Raw genomic sequence first — 13,626 nt, 5'->3', positions numbered from 1 at the left:
TTGTATATAAAATGGAAATTATTCTTAAAATCTAAGGCTCCCCATAGTGCTACCAAAGTACACATTAAGGAAAAGTGCATCGTAAGTGATTTTTTAAATTTTATTGAAGTATAGTTGATTTACAATGCCGTGTTAATTTCTGCTGTACAGCAAAATGACTTGGTTATACATATACATATTCTTTTTCATATTCTTTTCCATTATGGTTTATCACAGGATATTCAATATAGTTCCCTGTGCTATAAAATAGGACCTTGTTTTTTATCCATCCTATTTATAATAGTTTGCATCTGCTAGTCCCAACCTCCCAATCCTTCCCTCCCCAATCCCTCTGCCCCTTGGCAGCCACAAGTCTGTTCTCTATGTCTGTGAGTCTGTTTCTGTTTCATAGATAGTATCATATTTTAGATTCCATATATAAATGATGTCATATGGTATTTGTCTTTCTCTTTCTGACTTACTTCACTTAGTATGATAATCTCTAGTTGCATCCATATTGCTACAAATGGCATTATTTCATTCTTTTCAATAGCTGAGCAATATTCCATTGTATATACATATATATATATATATATATATATATATATATATATATATATATATATATATATATATATAAAAATAACACATCTTCTTTATCCTTTCATCTGTCAATGGACACTTAGGTTGTTTCCATGTCTTGGCTATTGTAAATAGTGCTGCTATGAACATAGAGGTGCATGTACCTTTTCAAACTAAAGTCTTGTCTGGGTATATGCCCAAGAGTAGGATTGCTGGATCATATAGCAACTCTGCTTTTAGTTTTTTGGGGAACCTCCATACTGTTTTCCATAGTGGCTGCACCAATTTACATTCCCACCAACAGTGTAGGAGGGTTCCTTTTCCTCCACACTCTCTCTAGCATTTATTATTTGTAGACTTTTTAATGATGGCCATCCTGACCAGTGTGAGGTGATACCTCATTGTAGTTTAGATTTGCATTTCTCTAATAATTAATGATGAATCATAGGTGATTTTAAATAGCCCAAATGTTGGTAAACACTCTATAAAATTTGGGGAACTGTAGAGATTTAATTAGAAGGGCATATTTCAAAATTAGTTTGTATTGGCCTGGAGTTGTTTTCCATTTAAAGTTCACAGGACAAGGTCATTTATCTGCCTGGCCAGGGGCAAACATTCACTGAGGGTTCTTGCACATGTCTGAGAAAAGCAAGCTCAAAGAGAATAATACGGAAAGAGGAGTATATCACAAATTTGAATTTTTCTTAAACTTTACTCACTAGAATACAAGTGATTAATTTTATGGCATCTTTTAGCTTAAAAAACACTTATTATAGCTCCTAATGCTAGCATTTCCTTTTTTCTTTAACTTTACAGTAAATTTAAAAGTTAGAATAAATAACACCAAAGAAAACACTCCTCTCATTACTAGGACTTAAGCTTGTTAAAGCAAATAAGCTCTGATGCACTGAGAGGAATGGAACACCACTCCTGTGGCATGCTTGCCAAAATGTATAACCTGAATTTAATCACAAGATAACATCAGACAAACCCAAATGAGGAACATTCTACAAAATATCTTAACTGTGCTCTTCAAAACTGTCAAGGCAATAGAAGACAAAGACTAAATTTCAGATTAAGGGAGATTAAAGAAACATGATAATCAAATGCAACATGTAATTCTAAATTGACTCCTGGACCAGATTTTTTTTTTAATGGAACAATTGGGCAAACACGAATTAAGTCAAAAGATTAAATAACAGTATTGTATCAATGTTAATTTCCTGAATTTGATAACTGTACTGTGATTGTATAAGTGAATGTCCTTTTTTTTTAGGAAAATTTACACTAAATTTTAGTAAATTTACACTAAAATGTTTAGGGGTAGAAGAGCACCATGTCCACAATTACCTTAAAAGGTTTTGAAAAAAATATTTATTTATTTAGAGAGAGAAAGCTACTTTGGAAAAGTGTCAATGTTTGTGGAATGTGGGTGAGCGGCCCACATGGGAATTCTCTATACTATGTACTACTATTTTTCTAACTTTCTGTAAGTCTGCAACATATTTTTTTTGAGATTTAAGAATTTTAAGTAAATAACCTTGGTAGAAATATATATAAGTTAGCAATAAGCCATCTGCAATTTATTAAACTATATTATAGATAGAATATGACAATCTAAAATTCACAAACATCCAGAATGTGTTCCTATATAATCTAAAGTATCAAGAAGCAGAATTTGTCTTAATTTCTCTGTATACATATTTTACCATTAAGTAAATGTGTGTTGGGCAAATGACAAGATTTATTTTTATACAGACATACCTCACTTTACTGTGCTGTGCTTTATTGTGCTTTGCAGATACTGTGCTATTTTACAAATTGAAGGTTTGTGGCAATCTTGCATTAAGGAAGTCTATCAACATCATTTTTCAAATAGCATTTGCTCACCTTGTGTCTCTGTGTCACAATTTTAGTAATTCTCACAATTCTGGAATGTTTTTCATTATTATAATATTTGTTATGTTGATCTGTGATCAGTGATCTTTGATGTTAGTACTGTGATTATTTTGGAGTGCCACAAATTTTGCCCATATAAGACAGCAAACTTAATCGATGAATGTTGTATGTGTTCCAACTGCTCCACCTAGTGACCCCTTCTCTCTCCCTCTCCTTGGGCCTCCCTATTCCCTGAGACACAACAATATTGAAATTAGGCCAGTTAATAACCCTACAATGGCCTCTAAGCATTGAAGTGAAAGGAAGATTCACACATCTCTCACTTTAAATCAAAAGGTGGAAATGATTAAACTTAGTGAGGAAGGCATGTCCAAAGCTGAGACAGGCCAAAAGCTAAGCCTCTTGCACAAAACAGCCAAGTTGTAAATGCAAAGGAAAAGTTCCCAAAGGAAACTAAAAGCGCTACTCCAGTGAACATACAAATGATAAGAAAGCAAAACGGTCTTATTGCAGATATGGAGTAAGTTTTAGTAGTCTGGATAGATGATCAAACCAGATACAACATTCCCTTAAGCCAAAGCCTAATCCAGAGCAAGACCCTAACTCTATTCAATTCTATGAAGGCTAAGAGGTGATAAAACTGTAGAAGAAAAGTTCCAAGCTAGCAAAGGTTAGTTTATGAAGTTTAAAGAAAGGAGCCATCTCCAAAAAATAAAATTGCAAGGTGAACTGCCAATGGCCCAGCTCACAAATTCCAGATATCAGGATCAGCTCTGACCTGGAAACTCTAATCCAAATTAATCCAACTCATTAGGTGCAAGTCCTCTGCACAAGGTCCCTGAAGCTAGACTAAGGGTGAAAGAAGAGGTATAAATTCCATGAAGATAGAGACATTAGCTGTCAATCACATAGAGGTTAAAGGAAAGAAGCTGAATCCGAACCCCAGCAGTCTGACTCCAGGGCTTGTGTGCTTAACTGCATAACCAACAGTATGTGTCATGCAAAACTGCAGAATTTTTCAATTCCTGTCCAAGATGGCAGAGTAGAAGGGCCTTCAGCTTACTTCTTCTCACGACTAACTGCTGAACAACCATCGATTAAGAAGAGTGGAACCTACTAAAAAAGATATTTTACAACCAAAGACATAAGAAGAACCACAATAAGACAGTAGAAGGGGTGCACTCCTGATATAATCGAATTCCATACCCCCCCAGGTGCGTGGCCCACAAACTGGAGAACAATTATATCGCAGAAGTTCTCCCATAGGAGTGAGAGTTCTGAGCCCCACATCAGGCTCTGCAGCCTCGGGGTCTGGCATTGCAGGAGGAGCCCTCAGACCATTTGGCTTTGAAGGCCAGAAAGGCCTGATTGCAGAAGCTCCATAGAACTCCTGCAGAGACTTTGGAGACTCAGAAACAGAGACTCCACTCTTAGAGCGTGCACACAAGGTCCTGTGAGCACTGGTAGCCAGGGTAAAAGCTATGACTTCATAGGAGCCTGGGGCAGACCCACCTGCTGGTCTTGAAGGGTATTCTGGGGAGGCGGGAGGGTGGCTGTGGCTCACTCTGGGGACAACAACACTGGTGACAGTGTTACCAGGGGACATTCATTGGTGTGAGCTCTCCTAGAGGCCAACATTTCGGCATCAAGACCTGGTCCCACCCAACAGGCTGTAGGCGCCAGTGCTGGGATGTCTCAGGCCAAACAACCAACAGGGTGGGAACACAGCTTCATCCATCAACAGACAGGCTGCCTAAAGGGTTCCTGAGCACACAGCTGCCTCTAGACACACCCCTTGATACAGCCCTGCCCATCAGAAAGCCAAGACCCAGCTCCACCCACCAGTGGGTAGGCACTGGCTCCACCCACCAGGAAGCCTGCATAAACCTTTAGACCAGCCTCACCCACAAGGAGGCAGACACCAGAAGCAAGAAACCACAGTCCAGCAGCCAGTGGAACTGAGTCTACAAACACAGGTCAGAATCTACCCTGGGACCAGCTGGTCCCTGGCCCTCGGTGATGAGAGGGGACTGTACTACTGGGACACACAGGAAATCCCCTACAGATGGCCACTTCTCCAAGGTTGAGAAACATAACTAACCTTCTATATACATAAAAATACAAATAGAATTTTAGACAAAATGAGAAGACAGAGGAATATGTTCCAGACGAAGGAAAAAGATAAAACCCCAGAAGAACAACTAAGTGAAGTAGAGATAGGCAAACTACCCAAGAAAGAGTTCAGAGGAATGATAGTAAAGATGATCCAAGAACTCAGGAAAAGAATGGATGCTCAAGCAAGAACTTACAATAACTTTTTAACAAAGAGTTAGAAAATATAAAGAACAACCAAACAGAGTTGAAGAAAACAAAAATGAAAAACACACTAGAATCAATAGCAGAATAAATGAGGCAGAAGAACAGACAAGTGAGCTGGAAGACAGAATGTTGGAAATCACTGCTGTGGAACAGAATAAAGAAAAGAGAATGAAAAGAAACAAAGACAGTTTAAGAGATCTCTGGGACAACATCAAATGTACCAACACTTGCAATATTGAGGTCCCAGAAGAAGACAGAGACAATGGGCCTGAGAAAATATTTGATGAGTTAATAGCTGAAAACTTCCCTAACATTGGAAAGGAAACAGGAACCCAAGTCCATAAAACCACAGAGAGTCCCATACAGGATTAACCCAAGGAGGAACACGCCAAGACACATAATAACTGAACTGATAAAAGTTACAGATTAAGAGAAAATATTAAAAGCAACAAGGGAAAAGCAATAAATAACATACAAGGGAATCCCCAAAAGACTATCAGCTGATTTTTCAGTGAAAACACTATAGGCCAGAAGGGAGTGGCATGATATATTTAAGTGATGAGAGGGGAAAAACCTACAACCAAGAACACTCTACCCAGCAAGGGTCTCATTCAGATTTGACAGAGAAATCAAAAGCTTTACAGACAAGCAAAGTAAAAAGAATTCAGCACCACCGAAAACAATTTTACAACAAAAGTTAAAGGAACTTCCCTAAGCAGAAAAGAAAAGCCCACAACTACAAACAAGAAAATTATGAAATGGGAAAGCTCACTGGTAAAGGCAAACATAAAGTAAAGGTAGAAAATTATCCACACACAAATATGATATCAAGACAAGTAATCATAAGAGGAGAGTACAAATGCAGGATATTTGTAATGCATTTAAAATTAAGAGACCAGCAACTTAAAACAATCATGTATATATAGAGAGACTGCTATGTCAAAACCTCATAGTAACCACAAATCAAACATCTATAATAGATATACACACCAAAAAGAAAAAGAAATCCAACAAACACTAAAGTTAGTCATCAAATCACAAGAGAAGAGAACAAAAGAGGAAAGGAAGAAAAAAGACTTAACAAAAACAAAACCAGAACAATGAACAAAATGGCAATAAGAACATATGTATTGATAATTACCTCAAATGTAAACAGATTAAATGCTCCAACCAAAAGACATACACTGCCTGAATGGATAAAAAACAAGATACAACAGAGACCCACTTCAGATCTAGGGACAAATACAGACTGAAAGTGAGGAGATGGCAAAAGGTATTCCATGCAAATGGAAATCAAAAGAAAGATGGAGTAGCAATACTCACATCAGACAAAGTTAGACTTTAAAATAAAGACTGCTACAAGAGACAAAGAAGGACACTACATAATGATCAAGAGATCATTGTAAGAAGAAGATATAACCATTTAAAATATATATTCACCTAACACAGGAGCACCTCAATATATAAGGCATATGCTAACAGCCATAAAAGGAGAAATTGACAGTAACACAATAATAGTGGGAGACTTTAACATCCCAGTTTCCTCAATGGATCATCCAGAAAGAAAGTCAATAAGGAAACACAGGCCTTAAATGACACAGTAGATCAGATGCACTTAATTGATATCTATAGAGCATTCCATCCCAAAACAGCAGAATACATTCTTTTCAAGTGCACATGGAACATTCCCCAGGATAGGTCAAATGCTGGGCCACAAAGTAAGACTTGGTAAAGTTAAGAAAACTGAAATCATATCAAGCCTCTTTTCCAACCACAACACTATGAGATTAGAAATCAACTACAAGAAAAATACTGCAGAAACCACAAATACATGGAGGCTAAACAATAGGCTACTAAACAACCAAGAAAAAAAGAAGAAATCAAAAAATATCTAGAGATAAATGAAAACGAAGATGCAATGATCTAAAATATATGGGATGCAGCAAAAGCAGTTCTAAGAGGGAAGTTTATAGAGATATAAGCTTATCTCAGGAAAAATCTCAAACAAACAACCTAACCTTACACTTAAAGCAACTAGAGAAAGAACAAACAAAACCCATAGTTAGTACAGGAAAGAAATCAAAGAGATCAGAGCAGAAGTAAATGAATAGAGATGAAGAAAACAATAGAAAAGATCAATGAAACTAAAATCTGATTCTTTGAAAAGATAAATAAAATTGATAAACCTTTAGCCAGACTCATCAAGAAAAAAGAGGGGAGAGAGGCCAAATCAATAAAATTAGAAATGAAAAACAGAAGTTACAATGGACAACACAGAAATACAAAGGACCATAAGAGACTAGTACAAGCAATTATATGCCAAGAAAATGGAAACTTAGAAGAAATAGACACATTCTTAGAAAGGTGCAATCTTCCAAGACTGAACCTGGAAGAAATAGAAAATATAAACAGACCAATTACAACTACTGAAATTGAATCTGTGATTTAAAAACTCCCAACAGACAAAAGTCCAGGACCAGATGGCTTCACAGGCAAATTATATAAAACATTTACAGAAAAGTTAACACTATCCTTCTGAAACTGTTCCAAAAAACTGCAGAGGAAAGAACACTTCCAAACATTCTATGAGGCCACCATCACCCTGATACCAAAACCAGACAAAGATACCACAAAAAAAGAAAATTACCTGCCAATATCACTGATGAACTTAGACACAAAAATTCTTAACAAAATATTAGCAAACTGAATCCAACAATACATTAAAAGGATCACACCCCATGATCAAGTGGGATTTATCCCAGGGATGCAGGGATTTTGAATACCCACAAATCAATCACTGTGATATACCACATGAACAAATTGAAGATTAAAAACCATATGATCATCTCAATAGATGCAGAAAAAGCTTTAGACAAAATTCAACACCCAGTTATGATAAAAACTCTCCAGAAAGTGGGCATAGAGGAAACATACCTCAACATAATAAAGGCCATATATGACAAACCTACAGCTAACATCATATTCAATGGTGAAAGCTGAAAGCATTTCCTCTAAGATCAGGAACAAGACAAGGATGTCCACTCTCATCAGTTTTTTTTTTCAATATAGTTTTGGAAGTCCTAGCTGTGGCAATCAGAGAAGAAAAAGAAAGAAAAGGAATCCAAGCTGGAAAGGAAGAAGTAAAACTGTTACTGCAGATGACATGATACTATACAAAGAAAATCCTAGATATGCTACCAGAAAACTATCAGAGCTCGTTAATGAATTCGGTGAAGTTGCAGGATACAGAATTAAAACACAGAAATCTGTTGAATTTTTATACACTAACAATGAAAAATCAGAAAGAGAAATTAAGGAAACAATCCCATTTACCATTGCATCAAAAGGAATAAAATACCTAGGCCTAAACCTATCTAAGGAGGCAAAAGACCTGTACTCTGAAAACTCTAAGATACTAAAGAAAGAAATCAAAGATGACACAAACAGATGGAAAGATATACCATGTTCTTGGATTAGAAGAATTTATATTTTCAAAATGACTATACTACCCAAGGCAATCTACAGATTCAATGCAATCCCCATCAAACTACCACTGGCATTTTTCACAAAACTAGAACAAAAAATTTTTAAATTTGTATGGAAACATAAAAGACCCCACATAGTCAAACAAATCCTGAGAAAGAAAAATAGAGCTGGAGGAATCAGGCTTCCTGAATTCAGAGTATACTACAAAGCTATGGTAATCAAGACAGTATGGTACTGGCACAGAAACAGAAATTTAGATCAATGGAACAGGATAGAAAGCCCAGAAATAAACCCATGCACCTGTGGTCAATTAATCTATAACAAAGGAGGCAAGACTATACAACAGAGGAAAGACTTCTCTTCAATAAATGGTGCTTGGAAAACTGGACAGCTACATGTAAAAAAAATGAAATTAGGACATTCTTTAACACCATACAGAAAAATAAACTCAAAATGGATTAAAGACCTCAATGTAACAACAGATACTATAAAACTCTTAGAGGAAAACATAGGCAGAACACTCTGACATAAATTGCAGCAATATCTTTTCTGAGCCGACTCTTAGAATAATGGAAATAAAAACAAAAATAAACAAATGGGACCTAATTAAACTTAAAAGCTTTTGCACAGCAAAGGAAATCATAGACAAAATTAAAAGACAACCCACAGAATGGGAGAAAATATTTGCAAATGATGCAACAGACAAGGGATTTGTCTCCAAAATTTACAAACAACTCATGCAGCTCAATATCAAAAAACAAACAACCCAATCAAGAAATGGGCAGAAGACCTAAATAGACATTTCTCCACAAAAGACATACAGATGGCCAAGAGGCACATGAAAATATGCTCAACATCACTAATTATTAGAGAAATGCAAGTCAAAATTACAATGAGATATCACCCCACACATGTCAGAATGGCCATCATCAAAAAGACTACAAATAGGGCTTCCCTGATGGTGCAGTGGTTGAGAGTCCACCTGCCGATGCAGGGGACACGAGTTCGTGCCCCAGTCCGGGAAGATCCCACATGCCGTGGAGTGGCTGTGCCCATGAGCCATGGCTGCTGAGCCTGCGCGTCCGGAGCCTGTTGCTCCGCAACGGGAGAGGCCACAACAGTGAGAGGCCTGCGTACCGCAAAAAAAAAAAAAAAAAAAGACTACAAATAATAAATCCTGGAGAGGGTGTAGAGAAAAAACCCTCCTACACTGTTAATGGGAATGTAAATTGGTGCACCCACTATGGAGAAGAGTATGGAGATTCCCTTAAAACTAAAAGTAGAGCTACCACATGATCCTGCAATCCCACCCCTGGGCATATATCCAGAGAAAACCATAATTTGGAAAGATACATGCACCCCAATGTTCATTTCAGCACTATTTACAACAGCCAAGACATGGAAGTAATCTAATTGTCCATCAGATGACACATGAATGGATAAAGAAGATGTGGTATATTGGAATGGAATGTTACTCAGCCATTAAAAAGAATGAAATAATGCCAGTTGCAGCAACATGGATGGCCCTAGAGATTATCATACTAAAGTGAATAAGTCAGACAAAGAAAGACCCATAGCATATAATATTGCTTATATGTGGAATCTAAAAAAAAAGAACTTATATGCAAAATATAATTAGACCCACAGACATAGAAAACAAACTTATGGTTTCCAAAGTAGAAGCGGGGATGAGGGATAAATTAGGAGTTTGGGATTAACATACACATACATACTAATCATAAAATAGATAACCAACAAGGACCAACTATATAGCACAGGGAACTATATTCAATATTTTGTAATAACCTATAAGGTAAATGAATCTGAAAAGGAATATATATATATGCGTGTGTGTGTGTGTGTGTGTGTATACATATGAATCACTTTGCTGTACACCTGAAACTAACACAACATTGTAAATCAACTATACTTCAATAAAAAAAAATGCAAGTTCGGATGTTGAAGCAAGTTATTCAGAAAATCTAGCTAAGCTAATTAAGAAAAGTGGCTACACTAAATATTTTCAATGTAGATGAAAAGCCTTTTAGTGGAAGAAAATGCCATCTAGGACCTTCATAATTAAAGAGGAGCAGTCAATGTCTGGCTTCAAAGCTTCAAAGGACAGGCTGACTCTCTTGTCAGGCTGATGCAGCTGGTGACTTTAAGTTGAAGCTAATGCTCATTTACCATTCTGAAAATCCTAGGGCCCTTAAAGAATTATGCTAAACTACTCTGCCACTACACTATAAATAGAGAAACAAAGTCTGGATGACAGCACATCTGTTTACAATATGGTTTACTGAGCATTTTAAGGCCACTGTTGAGACCTACCACTGAGAAAAAAAAATTCCTTTCAAAATATTACTGCTCATTGATAATGCATCTGGTGACCCAAGAGCTCTTATGGAGATATACAATGAAATTAATGTTTTCACGCCTGCTAACACAACACTCATTCTGCAGCCCATGGATCAAGGAGTAATTTTGACTTTCAGGTTTCATTTTTTACGAAATAGATTTCATAAGGCTGCCATAGATAGTGATCCCTCTGATAGATCTGTGCGAAGTAAACTGAAAACCTTCTGGAAAGGATTCACCATTCTAGAGGCATTAAGAACATTCGTGATTCATGGGAAGAAGTCAAAATACCAAAATTAACAGGAGTTTGAAGAAGTTGATTCTAACCCTCATGGATGACTTTGAGGTGTTCAATTTCAGCGGAGGAAGAAAATGCAGAAGTGGTGGAAATAGCAGGAGAACTAGAATTATAAGTGGAACCTGAAGATGTGACTGAATTGCTGCAATCTTATGATAAAACTTTAATGGATAAGGAGTTGCTTTTTATGGATAAGCAAAGAAAGTTGGTTTCTTGACATGTAATCTATTCCTGGTGAAGATGCTGTGAAGATTGTTAAAACGACAACAAAGTATTTAGAATATTACATAAATTTAGTTGATAAAGCAGCCACAGGGTTTGAAAGGATCGGCTCCAATTTTGCAAGAAGTTCTACTGTGGGTAAAATGCTACCAAACTGCATTGTGTGTTACAGAGAAATGGTTCATGAAAGGAAGAATTGACTGATGCAGCGAACTTCACTGTTGTCTTATTTTCAGTAATTACCACAGACACCCTAACCTTCAGCAACCACCTCCATGATCAGTCAGCAGCCATCAAAAGGGAGTCAAGATGCTTCACCAGCAAAAGGATTATGACTTGCTGAAGGCTCAGATGATGGTTAGCATTTTTTAGCAATAAAGTATTTTTTAATTAAGATATATCCATTTTTTAGACATAATGCTATTGCACACTAACAGAATAGTGTAAACATAACTTTTATTGCACTGGAAACCAAAAAATTTGTGTGACTTGCTTTATTGCAATATTTGCTTTATTGAAGTAGTCTGGAACTGAACTTGTAATGTCTCTGAGGTAGCCTGTATTTTATTCCCACCATACTTCTAGACCTCAGTTCTCTCATTTGTAAAACAAGATGATTGAAATAGAAGATTTCAAGCACTGGTCCTCAATGCCAGTCCACACCATGTCATGTCTGGTCTACAGTAAAACGGTGGAGCTGGGGTGGGGGGGCAGCAGGGGAGATGACATTGTTCATATGCATAAGTTTTAATAGTCTTACTTGGCAAAATAAGCTTACATGTTCCAGGAACTGTGCTGGGTACTTTACCTCTGTAATCCCAACAGCAACCCTAAGAGGTAGGTATTATTACTATTACACCTCTTTACATGAAGAACCACAGTTTAGAGAAGTCCCCAAGGATATATAGCTACTAAGTGGCAGATTCAAACCCCAGTCTATTAGTCTCCAAATCTCAGACTCAATCAAGTATGCAGCCAACTAGCTCCACTCTTTCTCCAGGACTTCTCAAATTTTCCATTAACTAGTCATAGATATTGCTTCTCCTTTTAACCTTAAATTCTGTGTCCTCCAAGTGTTGCTAAAGTTTGTCCATATTCTTCCTCTCTCTCATATACAGACACACACACACAGACACACAGACACACAGACACACACACACACACACACAACACACAACACACACCTTACTTCCCTTCTTAATTCTATCTACTGAAGTAAAAAGGACTTTTATTAACCTTGATTTTTTTGTTTTGTTATGTTTTATTTCTTTCCATCTCCACAGGAATGTCCAGTTCCTGTTAAAAGTGGCTACCCAAGAGAATAGATACACTGACATCCTGTTTTAGGTGACATGAGGAGAATGAATAACCAGTTAAATTGAGTAGGAAACAGTGATAGTGAACATAAGAGAACTGTTCTCTTGGGCCCTGGTCCACTATATCTGTCTATTATATCTGTTCTTTTCAACATAGAATTTCTCCAGAGAAGCTGCCAGTTGCCTAACCTCTTCATTCATAAATTTAAGATCACATTACACTGTAAACATTAGCAGGTCATATGTTACAGCATTCCTCAAAGGCTTTTTTTTTTCAATTTTTTCTTCCCTTGTAATGTTACTAATTCCATACAAGGCAATCTGATTAAATACTATTCATATTCTCTAGAATATTCACAATTATTTACATTTCTTTACTTAACAGGGATAGTAATGATATAAAAATTTCAGCACAATTTTCTTTATGTCCAAAAGTAGCTAGCTTATTTGTAGCCAAATTTTATTGACCCTATATGAACTCATCACTTCTAAGTAACCAGCTTGAGGCTGCTGGTTAAATCCATAGTGACTTTGAGATTCTTTCATAATTGACCTACTCTGTTCTGTTTACTTCCACATGTAAATATAAAGCTTTAAATCTCCTTTCTTTCTTCTCATTAAAGAACAAAGTTTGTATGGGTAAAGGAAGAGGTGAAAAAATTCAACACTAATGCCAAATCCAAGGAAGCCTTTAAGACACTTTTATTTTTTTAAATTGCTATTTGTGTCTAACAATTCTTATTTGCTTGCCAACTCTAAAAGGAGCACTAAGGAAGTTGATATTAATTAAATTTACTATTTAAGTGTTCAACTGAAAAAGAAAATAGCTAGTTTTGTAGGTATCATCTATTTACACAATAAAGTTCTCTAAAAGATGTCCCTTATAGAAAAAGTATTTACAATGATATATATTGCTTCATGACTTAAGGTTTTAGCTTATGACTTTTCCATAAAACATATTATAAAGCCCCCAGTATTCATCTTTCAGGGTTCTTAGAGATACAATAATCATTGGCTGACTTTTTTTTAGGCTTTTTCTAAAGAGGAAAAACTACAAATACCAAAAATTAAATTAATATTTAATTTCAAATTTTGAGACAGATTGAAATTTTAAAAATAAAGCCTAACCATGAAAGTAGAAATATATTTAATTTAACCAGTATACTC

The 13,626-nt window shown here is 36.3% G+C and overlaps 1 protein-coding gene across 1 annotated transcript in view; it reads right to left on the bottom strand.

Moving 5' to 3' along the window:
- Positions 1-13,626, bottom strand: part of PIP4P2 (phosphatidylinositol-4,5-bisphosphate 4-phosphatase 2) — an 86,073-nt gene that overhangs the window by 48,868 nt on the left and 23,579 nt on the right. The gene's annotated exons all lie outside the window — the stretch shown is intronic.

Source organism: Pseudorca crassidens, chromosome 17, assembly GCF_039906515.1.
Source record: "Pseudorca crassidens isolate mPseCra1 chromosome 17, mPseCra1.hap1, whole genome shotgun sequence".
NCBI classification, from domain to species: Eukaryota; Metazoa; Chordata; class Mammalia; order Artiodactyla; family Delphinidae; genus Pseudorca; species Pseudorca crassidens.
The sequence above is the reverse complement of the archived record's forward strand: the minus strand, read 5'-3'. Positions and strand labels throughout refer to the sequence as shown.